General features: G+C 37.7%; 1 protein-coding gene across 1 annotated transcript in view; it reads right to left on the bottom strand.

Annotated features, from left to right (window-relative positions):
- LOC117983781 (facilitated trehalose transporter Tret1-like) overlaps positions 1-3,853 on the bottom strand; it is a 101,369-nt gene extending 97,516 nt beyond the window's left edge. The window contains exon 1 of the mRNA XM_034970400.2: positions 3,653-3,853. The gene's annotated coding sequence lies outside the window, so the exon portion shown is untranslated. The remainder of the gene's footprint in view (positions 1-3,652) is intronic.
- Positions 3,854-22,246: the final 18,393 nt, after the last annotated feature.

Below are 22,246 nucleotides of genomic sequence, written 5' to 3'. Positions count from 1 at the left end.
TGCCTTTTACTAGATCTCTAGTATTGCATAAGTCATTTGGGCTGTAGATAATCGCCTGACCTTTCGGTCATATTGAGCTTTATGTCTTAGAATTCGTGCCAATTAAAAATTAAATAGACTTAAACGATAAATATTATTTTTAAATTATTTAATTTGTTTCTTAAATTGGAATCTATAAGGAAAAATTATATACTTCACAAAACTTTTCCTCAATTAGGGATCCTAAAATTAAAAACATATTTTTTCAAAACGTTCTTTATTCATAAAGTTGGCTTGGTTTTAATTTTGTTCTCTTTCCTTTCTCTTTCCAACTTTTTTAATTATTTTAATTTCAGAGTCGATATCGACTATTAATTATGCTAAGTTTGAATTTATCCAAATAACTTCATATAAAATCAGCATGTCCATGGTCGTAAGTATGAAGAATATTGCACAAGTTTTTTATATAGTTACTTAGTCCGTTAATTTTTTTTACGTTTTGTATTATATTAGATTAATTATGCATGTGGAAGGAAAAAAGAGGAGAGCACGACCAAAGAAAAGGTGGATGGATTGCATGAAAGAGGATATGCGTGAAAAAGGGGTGGCTAATACGTTGACGGATGACAGAAGTGAGTGGAAGAAGAAGACATGTTGTGAACCCACGTAGCGTGGGATAAGGTAAAAAAGAAGACAGTAATATACTAGTATTAGATCAATGTTCAGTATAACTGTCAGCATAATGAATTGGACATACGATATTATTGATTTGCAGTCAGCAATATGAATCTTACAAATTGAAGTGAGTGGTATGTGGGCGTATAATTCATGGCGCATATTGCTCCGAGTCTCAACTTACAAGAGAAGCATTGTGCGTCTGTACTTCCTCTCAAGAGATTAGGAGCAGATTCTACTACTGCATACATTATAGCTTTTATTGTATTCATAAAATCGCTGCATCAGATTAAGGATTAACTTCAATAATTCTTATCCGTTATTTTGCATGTAATGGAAAATGCAGCTATCTAAATCATTAACATTTTAGTGCTTTAAACCTTAGTTGCCAATCTCCAGTATACCGTGAATAGTTTTAATTAAGTTTTTAATCAACATTCTGTATGCGGGTACCTATTTCTTAAACATAAAAGTTTTGTAATTTTTACATGAATAAATACTTCATAGTTTAAATTTATTGATACCTACTTAATCTACCGTCGTTAACATTTTTGAAAACTAGGAACGTAGGTTCGATTTACCTAAATATCTATTTCTGAAATAAAGTTAGAAACAAATAAGAAGGATAATAGGAATTATTGTGTTTAGGGAAATATAAAAGCATCGTAAAGAAGCCAGTTTGAATAAGGTATGCTAATTGCTCACATTAAAATAAATCATTATAGAAAATTATTTACTACTAGCATAATCCTGCGACTTCGTCCACGTCGACTACATAAATTTCAAACCCCTATTTCACCCTCTTAGGGATTGAATTTTCAAAAATCCTTTCTTAGCGGATGCCTACGTCATAATAGCAATTTGCATGCCAAAGCCCGATCCGTCCAGTAGTTTGGACTGTGCGTTGATAGATCAGCCAGTCAGTCACCTTTTTCTTTATATATTTAGATTTATGATCTTATATTATGTACACAATTATAAAAAATGCCGCGATATCAATCAAAAGTAAGGAATTAGAATCTTGATTTAGAGCTACTTTATCTTAATTGGAAGATAAGGCGTGTTTACGATGATAAGATAGAAATTTGCGAGCCTCGCTCTAATCGCAAGGTCTTGGCAATGAACACGTAATATACACAGTTTATTTACTTACTTTCTGCGATAGATACAGTACGCGCGGCGAGAGTTTGGCTTTGACCGTTATTGCGCAGAAATCAGAAATTGGGTATCAACGGGCAATTAGTGGGGTGCGGGGCGGGTGTGTAGGCGCACGCGGTGCTCTGATTGGCGCTCCACTGCTCCAGTCGTTCCCTGCCTCTGTTTGTACAATCACGTTCACAAGTGAATTGCTATTTTCGTTAATTGTTTATTATATAAGAATCTGAATAGCACTGCTGCTAAGACTTTTTTTTAATGTTAACTTTTGTATTTAATAATTATTTTAAGTTTTCTTTTGTTTGTATGTACCAATTTTACATGTATCTTGGAATAAATAATTTTATTAAAAAACAATTATTTAGAATTTTCATCGCTGTCTCTGTAAACTTTAAAAGGAAATAAACATTTTATATAAGTAAAATAACTATCAATAGTTTTAATAAATGAAGAAGTTTATCTATTTCGTATTATTTTCTAGCATTATTACCACTGTACATGAATTTTGACCCACTCAAATATCCAACCTGGTACATAAAAAAGGAAAAGTATTGTGTGCGTGACAGTACCCATGCGCAGTAATCCCCTCCACCCGAAGGTCAAAGCCAAACTCTCGCCGCGCGATCTGTACCAACGTTTCTCAAGGAGCAGCAAAAAATTCAAAGCTTTCTCAGAAATTGTTGAATAGAGTATAGACGATCAACAAAATAATTAGCTATGAGTCCTACCTATCATCGTTCACCTTAGATACGGTTGACTTGTCGATCAACAAAATGATTATGCAGGTCTGACGTGACGCCGTTATGTTTAGAAATTGATTGTTTTAATTTTTTTATATTATGTAGTATTTAGACGCCTTCCTAATCTTAATGTTATTAGCAGGTAAATTGAGTTTCTATATAGTTGACTGTAAATATACCAAAAAAATTATATTCATCAAGAAGAATTTACAATTCAAGTGTCTTCCCCATTAGATAGAGTATTAGATTAGTCTCTACATTCAGATTTCTCTGAATAGTGCTTCGAGTGTATGTCTTTATTATACTCATATCTAATATAAGCTAATTCGGCTGTATCTACTTAGGTTTTTATAATCAAATCCATAATCTAATTCGACTATACTTAGGTCTTTATAATCAAATCTATAATCTAAATCTATGTGAAAACTTTTCGATCACAGTTATATTTATTTACTGTAGGTACCTACATTGATTGGATTGAAAATATCTAAACCAAATCATTTAGTCTTCAAAATATTGTATCTACCTACTTACCTATCAATAAACACTTTCAAAAAAGTCATATAAACGAATTGATAAAGGTGAAAACTAAAGCTAAAAGGGTTGCAAATGCGCCCCGTTTTGAGAAGAAGAGTTCATCCTTTAAAAATTATCCTATCTACAAACACAAATTTTCCATCACAAAGTATAACCAGCACGCCAAACTTATCCATCATCTCCATCGATGATCATCTCCCAAATAATTTAGTAAACCTGATGTTAGGTTGGCTAGTAGTTGGTTGGTAGGCTAGGTAGTAGGTATACTAGGTAAACAAACAAAACTATGTGCCTACACCCATTGAAGTTCAAGTACAAGCCAACAAACGTTTATGGTTTATCGCCGTGAGCTAAAATTTATATTTCGAGCTAAACTCGTAAAACTTTACTACCGGCATTAACATGTTAACTGCCCTTTAATTAGAACTTGATAAACTTGTAAATACAACGAGCGGACATGAAAGTGCTATAGCCTATAGATGAGTGCCTATAGATGCTTAAAATAAAAAGACTTTTACAGCACAATGGTGGTATTCATAGGAAGAAAACGTTTCAAAATCACTCACCATGCATCACAGCATCTGCATGCACTGGACCACAAAAATAAAGAAATCACTGCACGACACAAATTATGGTGTTAATGTACGAATTCAAAATCACTGTACCCAGAGTGCACCCTTGTGGCATCCCCGAATTATTTTTATTCGTAAATCGTCGCGTGCGCAGATCGCCCGGCGCGTGCCATACAATAGCCTGCTTCCAACTGAACTATCAGTGACTGACTGGCTTTAGCTGACGGTGCGCCGGCGTCTCTCTCGCTGTTTACTATACCCCATGTGCAACACAATCCAATGCTTTAACTAAAACCAATCCTAATACAAAAGCGGTAGAGTCTGTTTTAGTTTGTGTATGTGTTTATTCTTATCTGTGTTAGTAAGTCGGACACTTGTATTTGTCGCTTTAGTATGAATGAAGAATAAACTGTGCGCATAGAGCTTTCTGATGGTCGCCGGCCATTTATATTGTATTGTAACCTTAATTAATGTTTTCAACCACTTGATATGTTAGCGTTGTGCCTTGTATTAAACGCTCGTCTCGTTTAACAAACTATGATTCATTGTTATTTGTATTTTAAACACCTACTTATGTTTTGTTTGCTATAATTATAATGCTTCTTCAAACATCAATATAATTATCGTTAGTTTTTCCTCAGAGAATAATTATTGTTACCTATCTTTACTATTCCTTCACTATTAAAGCAAATAATATTCAATAAGGTAGGTACTGATAGCTCACTTAACTCCAAAAAATTATGTGCATGCCCGGAATCGACCCCGAACCCTTAATCTCCCGAAAAGAAGCCCAACGCAACGTTAGCTCATATTATTATTTATTCGCGAAAAAACATGCTCTCAGAGTTCTTCATAATGTTCTCAAATGTGTGTGAAGTCTACTAATTTGCACTGGGCCAGCGTGGCCCATTATGTCCTAAATCTCTCTTATCCGTTCACAGTAGCGGGCCGGCAATGGGTTGATCATGATGATCTTTTCGATTATGTCTAAGAATTATTAACGTAAAAGAGATCATATTTACTGAGCTGATTTAGATGTGAAATGTACGTAATGAATGAATGCTAATTTAATAATCTTCGGGTTTTCCTCTATGCAATGAACTAATAGATAAAGATTGCGCAGAAAGCAATGACTAACAAACAAAAATAACTCGACATAAATACTTTTTGTTTCGTAGTTCAGTTGTGGAAAAATTGGGTTGCGAATCAAATCAACATTTTTTTTCAGTAACGGAAGCTCTGAAATAATAATCTACGAATTCAGCAACTCTATTTCGATGAACGGTTTATTTGATAGGTAGGTAGGTACAATTTCTCGTTTTTAAATAGGTAGATAGATAGATAAGCCTTTTATTACTGAAAAAAGGTACAAATTTAATAATTTTTAAATAGGTACCGGTCGCTAAATAAGTATAGAATATTATTATTTCCTTTTTCTTCTATTATATTTCTTAAGGTTCGTACGCACCTGAGCGGCGCGGCGCGGCGCTTCAGCGAGCTGCACGTCGCGGCACAGAGCGTCAAAATATCATTTCTATCATTTTGTATGGCGCATATCGCACTAGAGCGGCGCTGCACAGCGCTTCACCGCGCGTTGCCGCGCGGCACGGCTGGAGAGAATATTTTGAAGCGCAGCGAAGCGACGCGCAGTGCAGTGACGCTGGTGCGACATACCCAGCGGCGCGGCACGGCGCTTCGCGCTCGTACGTGAACGGGTATAAAAGTGACGCGCAAGTGACGCGAGGTGCCGCGTACTGAAGTTGTAGTGCGGTAGGCACCGTCGAGCGGCCTGAGGTGACGCGTTCTGCAGTCGTACTGAAGCGCCGCGCCGCGCCGCTCAGGTGCGTACGAACCTTTACTCTGTTTAAGAAATCATACAAACTGATTGATATTTTAAAACCAGTTTAAAATCTTATTATTTAATACTTAAAAAAATAATGTGATAATCAGGCAGTACGCGGCAGAAAAAATGGTACATCGACCTTTAGAAAGAGATAGCGGTTTCGTAGAGCGTTGTCTCTGTCGTTGAGACCGACAAAATTTCACATAGGTGTAAGTGACAGAGACAACGCTCTACAAAGCCGAAATCTCATTCTAAAGGTCGATGTACATTACTTTCGGCCGCGCACTTTAGCTACTGCTATTCGCTTTTGGGTTTAATAACTAGCTATCGAAAACTTTTTACTCGATAAATTTAGTTAGTTATTTGTTATTATATGTAAATGTATGTATTCAAGCCACGAAGGTCTAAAATAATCAAAAAATACTTTAAAACATCATCCACGGGTCTCCTCTCAGAATGAGAAAGGTTTAGATTTTAGACCATAGTGACTAGTAAGCACTGTGGTCTTATTAGTGGAAGGCCCTGGGTTCGATTCCTGGCAGGGGTTTGGAATTTTATAATTTCTAAATTTCTGGTCTGGTCTGGTAGGAAGCTTCAGCCGTGGCTAGTAACGTGTGTTGCCACTCTACCGGCAAAGCCGTGCCGCTAAGCGATTTAGCGTTCCGGTACGACATGCCGCGTAACCAAAGGGGCATGGGTTTATTAAAAACTACCATTCCCGTTCCAGGTTAGCCCGCTCCCATCTTAGACTGCATCACCACTTACCACCAGGTGAGATTGCAGTCAAGGGCTAACTTGTATCTGAATTTAAAAAAAAAATCGTAGTAGCACACGCCGGGTATCCGCTGGTAGGAAATAATCAGGCATTACGTATGTGACCTAAATCGTTTACCGTTTTACGCGTGACCTAATCAATAAGAGTTTAGCCGGGATGGATTTCTGACTCAATGCCTGTTTGTACATTCATAGGAATTGAATAACAACTTTATAATAATGGGGACAAAGTCCACATTTTATTGTACTGTTGACCCTGTACTAGGGCTGCCTCAGGGAAATTGAGATAAATAGGACAAAAACGTATAAAATACATTATGTCATTACTTAGTTTTGTGGCGGTTGCCACAATATAAACTAGATGGCGCTGTTCAATCGATGACGTAGTCCCGAACAAATGTACCGCCGACAGTACTCGCACTAACAGAGTTTTCTGCAATCTGGACTATATATATAGAAGTTTCAAGACATAACCGTCGGCCCAGCTGGCGCTACCGAGCACAACCAACCGCTCGGTGGGAGATCTCCCCTTTGGTACGGTCGAGCCTGCACACCGCTCCCGTACAGTTTATACATCTGCGTGGATTTTTTTTCTAAATTCCGTGGGAAATCAAATTTTCAGAGGTAAAAAGTAGCCTATGTCCATCTCCCGAAAATAAACTACAATATCTGTATCAAACGTCCACGCTAAAAGATACTAGGCAGACGCATATTTTCGCATTATTTCGCATGAAGGCATATGCAACCAATGTACACAATATGAAATGAAAAAAGAAAGAAATGATAATTTGAATGTAAGTTATTTACATGCTTATCAAACGTTGCAGGTATGCAAGGCCGATTCGATTTTTTAAATTAGGAATTTGGGTTAGTGAATTATAAGTCCCGCAAATTGATATTGCGCTGGAACCATTTCTCATTAACATCGAAATGACGTCATTTTGACGTCAGCCGAAAAAAAAAATACCATCAGCTCGAAACTTCAGTCTAGTGCTGTCGTCACTAAAATGGAAGCCACGCGCATTAGCAATTTGCGGGTCTTAAACTTAAAGTATGTACACATAATTGAGAAAATAATTATTAAAATAATAGTAAATGAGTAAAATAATATGTACTTCTATGCGATTGTCTTTCTTGAAAATTATGCTTTCCATTAAAATTATCCACTTCTAAGTTCAATATTACGAAGTATTCAAATATCTCCTTTTTAATTCAATTCACAATGTCATAAAATATATTTTCATTATTTCTTCTTTTTTTTAGGGTTCCGTATTTATAATAAAGTTGTACTACTTAGTTTAAATTAAATGAAATGGCAACCCTAATTAACATAATTTGAAGAATGCACATCGGTTTCCATGTAATGTGTACTCGAGTTAATACGGTTTATCAAAGTATACCTTATCGAGATCATGTCAAGGTCGATTTCCCCTTAATTATTGTGTGGTAGTTATACCTATTTGTGTTTGTAATATGGTTATGGTAGTTGAACTTGTCTCTGGTCATTGTAGTAGTTGTAATGAGAAGAGAATAATTATTGAATAGGGTTCTCTTTAGAAATAAAGTCTAGTCTAGGGTTAAAAATGTAATTAGGGGCGAATATTGAATCAAAGTTTTTGATTCAATATTCAATAGTCTGCAGTGAAATTTTAAAATCCCGTGGGAACTTGTTGATTTTCCGGGATAAAAAGTAGCTAAAAAACTATACCTACCCATGCAAAAAATCACGTCAATCCGTTGTTGCTCCGTTGCGACGTGATTGAAAGACAAACCAACAAACCAACAAACAAACACACTTTCGCATTAAAATTTATAATAAGGGTACTGATAAACAAACTATAAGTACCTACTTCCTTTAACCTACTTTACACAAAATTATTAATCATCAAAACTATTTGCGGAGATTTTTCCGGTTCTTAAATACATAATATTATATTATGTGTCCTAACCTCTATAACTACAGAAATAACAAGGGATTAAATGATAATTATTATAAAATAGGTCATTACCGATTCTTTTATCAGTAGATATTACTAGCAAGGCATTGTGTTCATGGTTAAAAATATTTACTAACCTTTAACGACTAACGGATTTGTTATTTTCAAAAATATCTGTGTAACTGTAAACCGCAAGCTTAAATGTACCAAACTTCTAAGAATTTTGGTACATTTAAGAATTTAATTAAGAAGTACATAAATAACATTTTGTGTAAAATTAGATACCTACATTACACATTAGAGACATAAGTGTCTCGCATTACGAACATATTTTTTCTTTTCGATTTATAATGAATATCTAAATAGTAAGTAAAATTCCGGTAGTAAAAGTAAAATAGTCGGTCGCTAAGAGCGCAACAAGCCAATGCAGTTTTGGTTTTTAAACCGACCAAGTGCGAGGGTTCCGTACTACAGTCGTATTTTTTCAACATTTTGCACGATAATTCAAAAACTATGATGCATAAAAATAAAATATAACAATCTGTTTTAGAATGCACAGGTGAAGACCTTTCATATGATACCCCACTTGATATAGTTATCTTACTTCGAAAATTGAAAATACTAATTATTAGTTCATGACCACAATTTTTTTTTTGTGTGATGTAACCACAAATTCACGGTTTTCAGATTTTTCCCCGAATGTCTGCTGTAAGACCTACCTACCTGCCAAATTTCATGATTCTAGGTCAACGGGAAGTACCCTGTAGGTTTCTTGACAGACCGACAGACAGATAATAAAGTGATCCTATAAGGGTTCCGTTTTTCCTTTTGAGGTACGGAACCCTAAAAATTACTTAGATTTTTGATAAATAGGAGAGAAATTACAACACTGTAGGATACAATTCTAGACTCCGAGTTTAAGACAATACCTACGACTTGTTCGTGTCGCCCGAGGGTTCCGCAAGGACACTGCAATCTGTCAGGGACAAGGAACAAAGGATGACGTCAGAACGGTGCATAAAAGGATGCTCTTGAAGGAAACTTGTTTCTGCTTTCATGGCAAGTTCTGTCGTGGAATGTTCTCAGTAGGTATGGTCTCGAGGATGCAAAAAACTTTTGACGACCTCCCTGACGCAGTGGTAAGCACTGTGGTCTTATTAGTGGGAGGTCCCGGGTTCGATTCCTGGCAGGGATTTGGAATTTCATAATTTCAAAATTTCTGGTCTGGTCTGGTGGGAGGCTTCAGCCGTGGCTAGTTACCATCCTACCGTCAAAGCCGTGCCGCCAAGCGATTTAGAGTTCCGGTAACGATACCGCGTAGACACCAAAGGGGCATGGGTTTAATAAAAACCGGTCAAGTGCGAGTCAGGCTCGCGCAATGAGGGTTCCGTACTACAGTCGTATTTTTTCGACATTTTGCACGATAACTCAAAAACTATGATGCATAAAAATAAATAAAAATCTGTTTTAGAATGTACAGGTGAAGACCTTTCATATGATACCCCACTTGATATATAGTCACTCACTTCGAAAGTTCAAAATACTAACTATTAGTTTATGACCACAATTTAATTTTTTTTGTGTGATCTAACCCTAAATTCACGGTTTCAGATTTTTCCCCAAATGTCAGCTATAAGATCTACCTACCTGCCAAATTTCATGATTCTAGGTCAACGGGAAGTAACCTGTAGGTTTCTTGACAGACAGACGGACAGATAGACAGACAGACAGACAGACAGACAACAAAGTGATCCTATAAGGGTTCCGTTTTTCCGTTTGAGGTACGGAACCCTAAAAACCTGTAGGTATCCATCCATCTTACCAAAACCGTCTAATATCTACTTTGTGCCTTTGGTCTAAAATAAAAACATACCTAATTAGGTACTTGTTTCACGTAAAAATTAAGGAATTTGAAACAGTTCTGCATGTCGTAAAAAAATAATTATGAACAATATATTATCGATACCTTAGTTCCAAAGTGCAGAACTGACGTCGATATGTTCATAGGCGGCGGTTATCCATATTGACGTCAGATGACTCGAAATAATTATGTTTTTAATATACCTAATGGTAGTTTAAAATAAAATGAGATCAGTTCTTATTTCCTACAGATCGATAATAGCAAGTTAACTTCTCTGCAGCCTACGCATCACGTCTCACGTACCACATGCGTGTGCCTATAACACGTAGGTACAGCATTCTTAGTACAATGACTAAGATTTATACAAGTCTGTGCAGAGACCAAAATCTGATTTGTACAGTTTTTACGATTTTTAATCGACTTCAAAAAAAGGAGGAGGTTCTCAATTCGTCGGAATCTTTTTTATTTTATTTTTATTTTTTATGTATGTTCCCCGATTACTCGAAGACGCCTGAACCGATTTTGAAAATTCTTTTATTGTTTGAAAGGGTATACTTCAAAGTTGGTCCCATTTAAATTTGTTGAAGATCTGATGAACATCTTCGAAGATAGATACTGGAACTCCTCAACGGATAAGAGTAAATTGCTCGCGATCAGTGTAATAGCTTAGTAAACAGTAGATTTTTAACCAGTCATAGCATAATTCCATGGGGCCACTAAAAATTGAAAAATAAAAATTTTTTACAAAAAAAATAAAAACCGACTTCGATACACAAACACTAAAAATTGAAAAATAATTTAATTTATTACCGAATATATTATGTATACAAGAGTTAATATAGTTCCATAATAATACTTTTTGGGGTCGGTGCCAATGAGGTGCCATTGTAGAGTCTCATAAAAATATGAAGTCTAGACGATTCGCGCAGCTAAAGCTAATTGGCACCGGCACCAAAAAGTATTATTATGGAACTATATTAACTCTTGTATACATAATATATTCGGTAATAAATAAAATTATTTTTAAATTTTTAGTGTTTGTGTATCGAAGTCGGTTTTTATTTTTTTGTAAAAAATTTAGTATTTATTGTTGTTGACTCACTGGATATAATGCCCGGATATCATCCGCGTACGTAGGGTTTTAACAATCCCGCGGGATGGATTTTGTGGGATCAAAAATAGCCAATATCCGCGATTTAAGATGGAAGCGAGCTGACTTTGTGGTAACTAGCCACTCCCGAATCCTCCGACCAGACCAGACCAGAGACAAGTAAGAAAATATAAATTCTCAAATTGCTCCTGCCAGGAATCGAGCCCGGAACCTCCCGTTTATAAGACCACAGTGCTTATACCACTGCGCCAAGGAGGTCGTCAATATCCAATTTTACGTTACGAAGAAGTTCCGTTCAAGCATTGAGTAACGCTAGGCGATCGGCGGACGGACGACGGAAGTGTGGCCCGAAATAGATAACATTATCAAAGGGTAGAGCTTCCGTTGTTCCCAAATTTTAGAAGATCGTGATTGCATTCCGTACTGGTTTGGTATTCAATCAACAGCTCTTGCTCTGCTGCTTGGAGGAATGTTCCTAGCTCTACTCCTGCGCTCCGCCTCTGGAAGGTGCGAAAGTCATTTGTGGGAATGAGTGTAATATTTTATAATAAAATTCCACAAGCAATTTTAGACTTGCCTTTACACAAGTTTAAAAAATGTGTTAAAAGTATGCTCCTAAAAAAAGCATATTATACAGTCGCAGACTATGTAAACGATAAAAAAGCTTGGATTTGACTCGCTCCAGCAATGCACGGGGCTGCAATGGCTTGTATAGTACGGTATAATAACATTGTAAATTGAAAAATTAAAAAGAGCAACCGCCGAGTTTCTTGCTGGTTCTTCTCGGTAGGAACGGCATTCCGAACCAGTGGTAAATTAAACCTGACTATTCGTAAGCACTTTTAAAAAGTTTACATGAATAAAAAAAACATTCTATTCTATTCTATTCTATTCTAGAATATTTAACTCACGATGGGATAGAGAGTAGAGACGGTACTTATATGCATGTGAGGTATATCATCATCAGCCTGTGGACGTCCACTGTTGGACTTAGGCCTTCCCTAAAGAGCGCCACCACACCCGGTCCTCAGCCTTCCTCATACAACCACTTCCCGCCAGCCACCTTATATCATCAGTCCATCGTACTGGAGGGCGTCCCACACTACGCTTGCTTAAACGCGGTGAGGTATATGGCTGTTGGTGTTATATCGCCTCTATAATGGGGACTGCTCTGAAGAGTTGTTTGATCTCATTCCACCCCCCTTTTTCGACAACCGCACCACACGCCACCGCAAACAATTTCGTCCTCACCACCTGGGTGCCTGGTGCACTTCGACCGCCCGTTGTGCCAGATACTTTTTTCCACGCACATGTAAACTGTGGAATCAACTCCCGTCGGCGGTGTTCCCATTAGATTACAACATGGGGTTATTCAAGGGGACCAACAAATTCCTGAAAGGCCGGCAACACATTGGTGGTTCCTCTGGTACTGCAAATTTTCATGGGCGGCAGGTGACCCGCCTGCTCGTTTGCTCGTCATTTTTATTTAAAAAAAAAAGCTGTGACAGTAGGTTTCTGTTTGTTTGTTACCATTTTACTCAAACTATTCTTTGAGGCTAGGCATTTTTTAGGCCTTTGAAGTAACTATAGCCACGGCCGTAGCCTTCGATTAGACCGGACGAACGGCAATTTAGAAATTAAAAATTTCTAATTTCCTACGGGGAATCGAACCCGGGCCTAGTGGTTAAGACTCCGACCCTATATTGAACGCGGTCGAAAAGTAGCTAAATAGAAGGAAGTAAGTACAAATTGCAACACTTAACACAGTTGGTGAAAGACGACGTGACGGAGTGCTGAGAAAGTTAGGCATCGTCTCAACGATCCTTGAAGCAGTCAGTTATTGAGTGTTCCGGTAAGGGCGCGGACACACAGCGAATCACTTCTTTGTAGTATTATTTGCAAGGCATATGCGAAAAATCCGAAAACCATTTTTGCTAAGTTGGTATCATTATTTTTAAGTTTGACATTTCTAGCTGTCATTTTAGTCTCTGGAATTAAGAAATACATCTACCTAATTTAACGTAACTAATTAATTAGGTAGTTATGTAAACTCAAAACCAATGCTATAAACACCTTCGAGTTCATTAAACAAATTACATCACAATCATGATCAACCCATCGCCGGTCCACTACAGAGCACGGGTCTCCTCTCAGAGCGAACTGTTTTTTCTGATCCGTGGCGAAAAGGGTTTTTGGTTGGCCATAGTCTACCACGCTGGCCATGTGCAGATTGGTAGACTTCACACACTTTTGACAACATTATGGAAAACTCTCAAGCATGCAGGTCTCCTCACGATGTTTTCCTTCCCCGATAAAGCAAGTGATATTTTATTACCTAATACGCACATAACTCCAAAAAGTAAGAGGTGCGTGCCCGGGATCGAACCCCCGACCTCCGATTAGAAGGCGGACGTCCTAACCACTAACTAGGCTATCACAACGTCACAAAAAATTAGGGTTTTTGCGATTCTCGTGATGAACGAACTATTTACATACCGACAAGTTTCCACGGAGTTTTCACGGAACCTTTATTGCGCGAACTCGACCCGCACTTGTCCGGTTTTTTATTGAAAAAAAAATCAGATATCAAACAAGCACTTGTCAAAATTGTGGTCATTGTGCGAATTTTGCAATTAGATTAATCAGTTCGCACTTTAGAAATTACATTGTGTACGAATGCGGGTGGGTTCCGCCACCAGTCGCTTGATTATTAATTATTGTTTTTATTAATATTAATAAACTGCTAAAATGGTTTTTATTGATACGTCCACAAAAAAATCCGTCAAGTGTGAGTTGCACTCGCACCTCCTAAACTTATTTGTTGGTATTATTAAGATTTTTATGATTAAACTATTATTTTTATTTCTAATTTAATTTAAGTAGGTATCTGCTTCATATCATTGTTTCTGTTTTAAATTTTAATAGTTTGTTATGGGTTAATCCGCAAATAAAATTCATTTATTATTAAAGTATTTATTACTAGATGATGCCTGCTTCGTTCGCGTGGATTTAGGTTTTTGAAAATCCTGTGGGATATCTTTGATTTGACGGGATCAAAAGTAGCCTATGTCCTTTCTCGGGATGCAAACTATTTTTGTACCAAATTTCATCGAAATCGGTTAAACGGATGGGCCGTGAAAAGCTAGCAGACAGACAGACAGACGGACAGACAGACACACTTTCGCATTATGACGTGATGCCGCCTATGAGACCGTGATGAGGCTATACATACGTAGCTACCACAGATTGTGCTCTGAGGAGCTTTTTGACCTCATTCCACCCTCTTTTTTCTACAACCGCACCGCGCGCCACCGTAAGGAATTTCACCCTCACCATCTGGGTGTCTGGTGCACTTCGACCGTCCGCTGCGCCAGATCCTTCTTTCCACGCACGTGCAAACTGTGGAACCAACTCCCATCGGCGGTGTTCCCACTAGATTATAACATGGGGTTATTCAAGGGGCGGACCAACAAATTCCTAAAAGGCCGGCAACGCATCCTCTGGTGCTGCAAATGTTCATGGGCGGCGGTAATCACTTAACATCAGGTGACCCGCCTGCTCGTTTGCTCGCTATATCTATTTAAAAAAAAAAAAAGATTGTAGCTACCTACATACAGGCAGAAAGATTGGATTAGATTGGAAACTAAACTAAATTGATATATTTACCGTCTGTGTGCTCCCACCCTTGCCTTGCCTTGGTCTATGATTGACTGTTGACATTGATTTTTCTAGACTAGAGCCCCATACCCACTCGACACAATAGTAATAAGAACAAGTACGATTGTCTTTCACGCTATTATCTCAACTGTTTACATTTCTAAGGCAGTGGTCCGACCGCCGCCGGCGAGAGAACGACTAACTATCGGCGATTTTCTCTCTCAAGAAACGCACAATAAATGTGCATTCCGTGTAAACGAAAGAGATGCATATGTCAAAAGTTGCTCTCTGACTGTTCACACTGCCGGCGACGACTCGCTTTACTAGTTTTGTCGCTGAGCGACGAGCTTTCAAAAATAAACTCGCTCAGCGATGCACGCTCGCTTGAACACGTATATGCGCACGCAGTTTTGCACAGGACTGAGCGACCGCGGGCGAATGGCCCGAGTAATCGCTCGTCGCACTTGCACACTCGCTTATAGCCCGGCGACAAAACTATCGAAACTACACACTCGCTTCTCGCTGATCGCCGACTCGTTTATAGTTTCTAGTTATACTCGTATCTCGTTCATCGCCGGCGGTCGGACCACTGCCTAAATGTAACGGAAAAGTTCTTGTCTATTCCTCGTTCCGTTATTGGTATGGTATTCCCATAGATCGTAGAATCTATTAAATCCATGGGTAACTAATAAGTGAGGCGTGGGAGTGGTTATATAAATCAGTTTTTCTTAGTTTATCCGATTAAGATGAAATGACAGAGGTTTATGTTTTTACCTATGTATGTAATTAAGAACTTATTAGGAACTTTTCTTACAGTTCATCATCATCTTGATCAACCCATCGCCGGCTCACTACAGAGCACGGGTCTCCTCTCAGAGTGAGAAGGGTTTTAGCCATGGTCTACCACGCTGGCCATGTGTGGATTGGTAGACTTCGCACTATGACTAGACTATGGTATGGGTTGATCGTGATGACGATCATGCACAGAAAAGTACCTTACTCATCGATATAAATTACAAGATCAAAACAAACAGACAAGCGTCAAGTTGGTCAAGCGAACACAATTTTTCACGGTTTTGGAACCAAATAAATCAGCGCCACCTCTTAGATACTAATGAACGACCCGTTTGAAATCCAGACGTCACTGAGGTCAGACTGGTGCTAAATAAATATTTAGCACCAATGAGTCGGTGCCATTTTGCTTGTTTAATGGCCCCTGTCCATACGAAGTAGTATATAAGTCAATGACCTAACTACATCATTCTAAGTATAAAAACTCGCGAAATAAATTACTATTTTGTTGTAACAAAACTTGATTGAGGATTAAAAACAAATAGGACGCATCGTCCCACCTCGCGGCGTGAAACTAATATCATATTCAACATAATCATATTATCGTGATGCAAAGTGCATGCGACAGCCTGACGTATCTCATTCATTAGCTATGCTGGCTTAGCGCTGATGTGGGTAACTTAATATATCAGTACTTACTTACTTGCGTCTTGTAAGTTGTACCTACCTACTAACAATTCCATTAACAATACATACGATTAATGTTTTAGGTAAGAATATGATTCTGATGATAAGAGTATTTTTCTGTATTGCGTGTAAGTATTTTATAATTTCTAAATTTCTGGTCTGGTCTGGTGGGAGGCTTCGGCCGTGGCTAGTTACCACCCTACCAGCAAAGCCGTGCCGCCAAGCGATTTAGCGTTCCGGTACGATGCCGTGTAGAAACCAAAGGGTTTAATAAAAACTGCCATACCCCTTCCAGGTTAGCCCGCTATCATCTTAGACTGCATCATCACTTACCACCAGGTGAGAATGCAGTCAAGGGCTAACTTGTATCTGAATAAAAAAATAAAAATAAAAAAAGTACTATCCAACACACCTAGTTTCTCCTTTCACCAAAGGTTGCCTGGAAGAGATTGCTGTGAGCAATAAGGCCGCCTTTGCATACAATTATTTTTTAGTTTTAGTTTCTGTAATAGTTATGTAATATTTTTTGTGTGCAAAAAAGTATTTCTATCTTTCTATCTATGATTATTATTCAAATTGAAAGGGTCATATTATTCAAACTCAAATCATTTAGGTATAAGGGGGCACCGGAGTGCCCCCGTGAAGACGAGCCAAACTTAGGGGCTTATTCTACCTTCCTTTCCACCTTCCTAAATCCTAACGTCCTAAATAGTATAGTTACCGTCAAACTAGCCAACTTTGCCATTCAATGATGCATTGTCCAAAAAGCAATTTATAACCAAACTAGCTTATGCTCGCGACTTCGTCCGCGTGGACTACACAAATTTCAAACCCCTATTTCACCCCTTTAGGGGTTGAATTTTCAAAAATCCTTTCTAAGTGGATGTCTACGTCATAATAGCTAACTGCATGCCAAATTAAAGCCCGATCCATCCAGTAGTTTGAGCTGTGCGTTGATAGATCAGTCAGTCAGTCAGTCAGTCAGTCACCTTTTCCTTTTATATATTTAGATTAGCTATGTAATTCAAACCCAACTCAAACTCAAATTATTTATTCGGAATTGGTAAAATTTTACGCTTCCTGATTGTCATAAATTTTTATTTGTAAGACGATGTGATATAGGTAGTGGTGATAATTAATACGTACTTTAAACTAAAGCTACGAGGGTTCCAAACGCGTCCAAGTCTGAGAAGAGCCACAACAAACTCAAATTTTTCTGATAAATTAACGATTTGGACTTTGAGCCAACATGGAGCCAACATTGCCCGCAACTTTGTCACTATAGAATTCTTCACTATATATACAAATATTCACTATATACCTACCTAATAGCCAAAAATGTAACGTTATGCCTAGTAGGTACCTTTCCCTGATTATCAATTGAACTGAATGAAAAACATTCGTGAGTTAGGTTTCTATGCTGTAATGTGTTTATCAAAACAAATCTGGTAGGTAAATAGATAGTTATTTTTGCTTCTCAAAAGATTCGAGCAAAAATATTGTTTGCTAACATCTTTCACATGGAAATAGACTAAAAAAACACCGCCCGCAAAAAGCTATTAAATAAAAATAAACATAATGGACGTATCCTACCAAGAAAGATACTTTAATAGCCGACATGCACTTCTTTGTTACACAAGTAAAACTTGTATATTTTACTACTTTCGCAATAAAAATAAGATCTTCCCGGCAATAATACTGTTTTACTGCACAATATTCTCTCTTATGACGCCGATAAAATATTAAAATTGTCAGCATCTGGTCAGGCTTAAAGCTGTAAAAGTAAAATGAAATTGCACTAGGTATACCCTACCTAAGTTCAGTTCGCAAGTAACCTTTATAACTGGTCAATTGTGAATCAGGACACGCATCAAGTAGGGTTCCGTAGACATGTTAGTTGCTAAAAACTAATTTATTTCTTAAACGGTAACTTATTTCTCAAACGGTAACTTATTTATTAAACCAGAATTTATTTCTTAAGCGGTAACTTATTTCTCAAACGGTAACTTATTTCTTAAACGGGAATTTATTTCTTAAACGGTAACTTATTTCTTAAACGGGAATTTATTTTATTTTTTATAATTTTTAAGTGTTTTACCTACACTTTTGATACGTATTTAAAATTATTTAGTAATTTCCTTGAAGTGTAGGTAAAGCAGTAAAAAATTATAAAAAATATAGTAAAAGGCAAATAATGTCATTTCTCGTTCAAAAGAGCTACATTGTAATATGGGCCTTTGAAAGTAGATAACTGCAAAGTGTCGCTACTAAATGGCATTAAACAGTCGCTTCAGTACTGAGTTAACATACATATCACCAATTTCGTCACTGGCAGTAAGCGAGACCGTGGCCGAGTGGTCAAGGCATCGGGCGCGAACCCAGAAGATGCAGGTTCGATTCCTTCCGGTTACGTAATTTTTGATATGTATTTAAAATTATTGGGAATTTATTTCTTAAACGGTAACTAATTTCTTAAACGGTGACTTATTTCTTAACCGGTAACTTATTTCTTAAACAGGAATTTATATCTTAAACGGTAACTTATTTCTTAAACGGGAATTTATTTCTTAAACGGTAGTTTTTACGTTGCCGTACCTAAAGGGTGCCAACGGGACCATATTACTAAGACTCCGCTGTCCGTCCGTCTGTCTGTCAGCGGGCTATAGCTCGTCAACTCGTCAAGAAAGATTTCAAAGAAAGAAGAAGATTTCAAATCAGTAAAAAGTCACAACGGCAGTTACGCCCTTATGCGTAGGATACGACGATATAAATACTCACTATTTATTTTCAAAGGTCGTAACCCTTTCACTGGTGCCTGTTATCGTGCGCTAAGCCGTGGATTAGGGTAGGTATATGATGGCCCTTCACTGATAACTTCAGTGAGCTTATCCTGCCATTTGGCGGTTAGTCCCCGAATTATAGGGGTCACTTTGATCATAGTTTGGTAGAGATAAAGTTAACCAAAGTTAAGTTAAGTAACTTGATAATCTTGTAGCTGAAGGGTTGATGTAATGAAGAACCAGCTACATATAGTGATGTTTATTTTACACTTTACAATTGATATGTTATATACAATACAGATGGGCTCGCGAGCTTTATATAATACAATGCTCGAAGATGTTGACGTGACGAGCGGATGATAGGGAACGTGGAATCTTGTAACGTGCGTGACCAGGAGGATTCCCCACTGCGTTCCATTATGTAGCTGAAGGCTTGATGTAATGAAGAACCAGCTACAATCTATATAATTATATAAGAGGGAAAGCTGACTGATTGACTGATCTATCAACGCACAGCTCAAACTACTGGACGGATCGGGCTGAAATTTGTCATGCAGATAGCTATTATGACGTAGGCATCCGCTAAGAAAGGATTTTTGAATATTAAACCCCTAAGGGGGTGAAATAGGGGTTTGAAATTTATGTGGTCCCCGCGGATGAAGTTGCGAGCATAAACTAGTACGAGTATAAAAGGAAAAGCTGACTGACTGACTGATCTATCGCACAGACAGATCAGGCTAAAATTGCATGCAGATAGCTATATATGACGTAGATATCCGCTAAGAATTAAGAAAGGATTTTTGCGACGAAGTCGCGAGTATAAGATAGTAATATTATAAATTTCAAAGTGTCTATCTGTCTGTCGGTCTGTTCGTATATTGCTATACTTAGTTTTGTTGATATAAAAGGTGAAAAGCTACTTTCAATAGTAATAGGTATTTATGTCGGTAGGTACCTAAGTATAAAGAAAATACAGACATTTACTACCTCCATGTTTCGAAACACCATCAAATTTCATAGGTTAGGATCGTTTACAAGTGCATTCGCAGTGTTTAAACTGGCAGAGCATTTGAACTCGGGTTTAACTGTTGGAGTTAACGCACCATAAACCTTAACCGTTCATAATCTTTACACCCATCATTTGCGATGCTATAGCGAAACTATCGCAAGCAATTTCACCCTCACCAGAGGGCGTCCATAAATTACGTGAGGTGTTTTCTTGAATTTTCTGTGCCTCCCTCCCCCCCTGGTGAGAGTTCGTGAGATTTCATTCAACCCCCTCCCCCATCCCCCAATCTCACGTGAGATTTTTCAAAATGTGGGGTTTTTTTACGCGAAAACGCGTTGGATTGTTATTGTAAAAAGAAAAAAAAATTGCTTCGTGTTTTTATTTACGACTAGTTAAGACTAGTAATCAATATTGCTGAGAGTTATAAGTGTAATAAAAATTGAACAATAGAATATCTTAAGCATGTACAATCTGGATTTGAATGGACCAAAATAGTAGGTAAGTATAATTTTTTTTGTTTCAATCCGAAACAAAATTGCGTGATATTTGCCGAGCCCCCCCTCTCTCCAACGTAAGATTTGATGAGATTTGCCTCGACCCCCTCCCCCCCTTAAACATCTCACGTAATTTATGGACGCCCCCCAAGCCACCGAGACTAAATAGGCACTTTCTGCCGAAGCGGCAACGCAGTGTGGCATGCAATACTGAAATTCACAGCGGTGCGATGCGCCGCAACACATTGGAAACGCATCGTGTGGCCTTTCTAAAGCTTCGCATATGTAGTACCGCACAGAGCTAAATAACTGCCGCACTCCCACACTATTATACCTAAACTACCTAGTAGGTACCTACCTATTCGACTATTCGAGAGTCGCAACTCGCAACTAGCGGTGTTTCAGTTTTATTATTTTATTGACAAACAAAAGGAAGGGCGTAGAACGTTAACACTTAGCTGTGCAATAGAATATTATTGGCCGGCTGTCTATATACGGTACCGGTTCAACTAAGTCTGTACCTTTAGGTACCTGTGTGAGTCCTTTTCTAGGCAGTAAAATCCACTATTTAATTAGCGAAAGCTGTATTTTCCTATTATAGATTCCACCACTACGACGAAGTTTAAAGATGCAAACTTTTCTTCATTATCTCAACCCATCAACCAACCACCGAGCTCATTTGACATTTATTTTTAATCGATTGAAGGTTTTCTACGAAAAAATATTTCAATATTACTCAATGAAGCAGCAATGTAAAACCAACTTATATCAAACCATATCCAATTCAAACCAATGCAGTGTTGAAGAATCACCCGCCATATGAAAGACATCGATTTGTTCGGAGATAGCCAACTGCCAATCGAATAATTATTATGACAATAATCACGATCGGTATCATAAAATTATATGATTCTACTAGCGTATGCTCGCGACTTCGTCCGCGTGGACTACACAAATTTCAAACCCCTATTTCACCCCTTTAGGGCTTGAATTTTCAAAAATCCTTTCTTAGCGGATGCCTACGTCATAATAGCTATCTGCATGCCAAATTTCAGCCCGATCCATGCAGTAGTTTGAGCTGTGCGTTGATAGATCAGTCAGTCAGTCAGTCAGTAAGTAAGTCACTCAGTCAGTCACCTTTTCCTTTTATAAATTAAGATTAGCGTACAAAGTTTCGCGATTCTAACTTCAAAACTGACAGAGTTTCATACAAACTTCAAAGTTCAAACCCCTATTTTACCCCTTCACGGGTTGAATTTATTTTGAAAAATCCTTTCTTAGCGGACGTCTACGTTATAATAGCTATTTGCATGCCGAATTTCAGCGTGATCCGTCCAGTAGTTTGAACTGTGCGTTGATAGATCTGTCAGTCACCTTTCCCTTATATATATATTGATTATTATTATACATCGATGATTATTATTAATTATAAATAATAATTATACTTAATATTTTTTTACTTCTCTTTTATCGCCCTATAGTTATTGTTTTTCCAATAGGCTACATTTTTGTTAACCAAGTATTTCCATCATTTTTCCGTCAAATAACTTTTGATCTAAGTTTTATGGGAAAGAGTATTGTAAGTTTTAATGACAGGTGCACTTATTTCCCATGTCAAATTAAGTATTCCCTACTTTCTCGTA

Source organism: Maniola hyperantus, chromosome 7, assembly GCF_902806685.2.
Source record: "Maniola hyperantus chromosome 7, iAphHyp1.2, whole genome shotgun sequence".
Taxonomy (NCBI): Eukaryota; Metazoa; Arthropoda; class Insecta; order Lepidoptera; family Nymphalidae; genus Maniola; species Maniola hyperantus.
The sequence above is the reverse complement of the archived record's forward strand: the minus strand, read 5'-3'. Positions and strand labels throughout refer to the sequence as shown.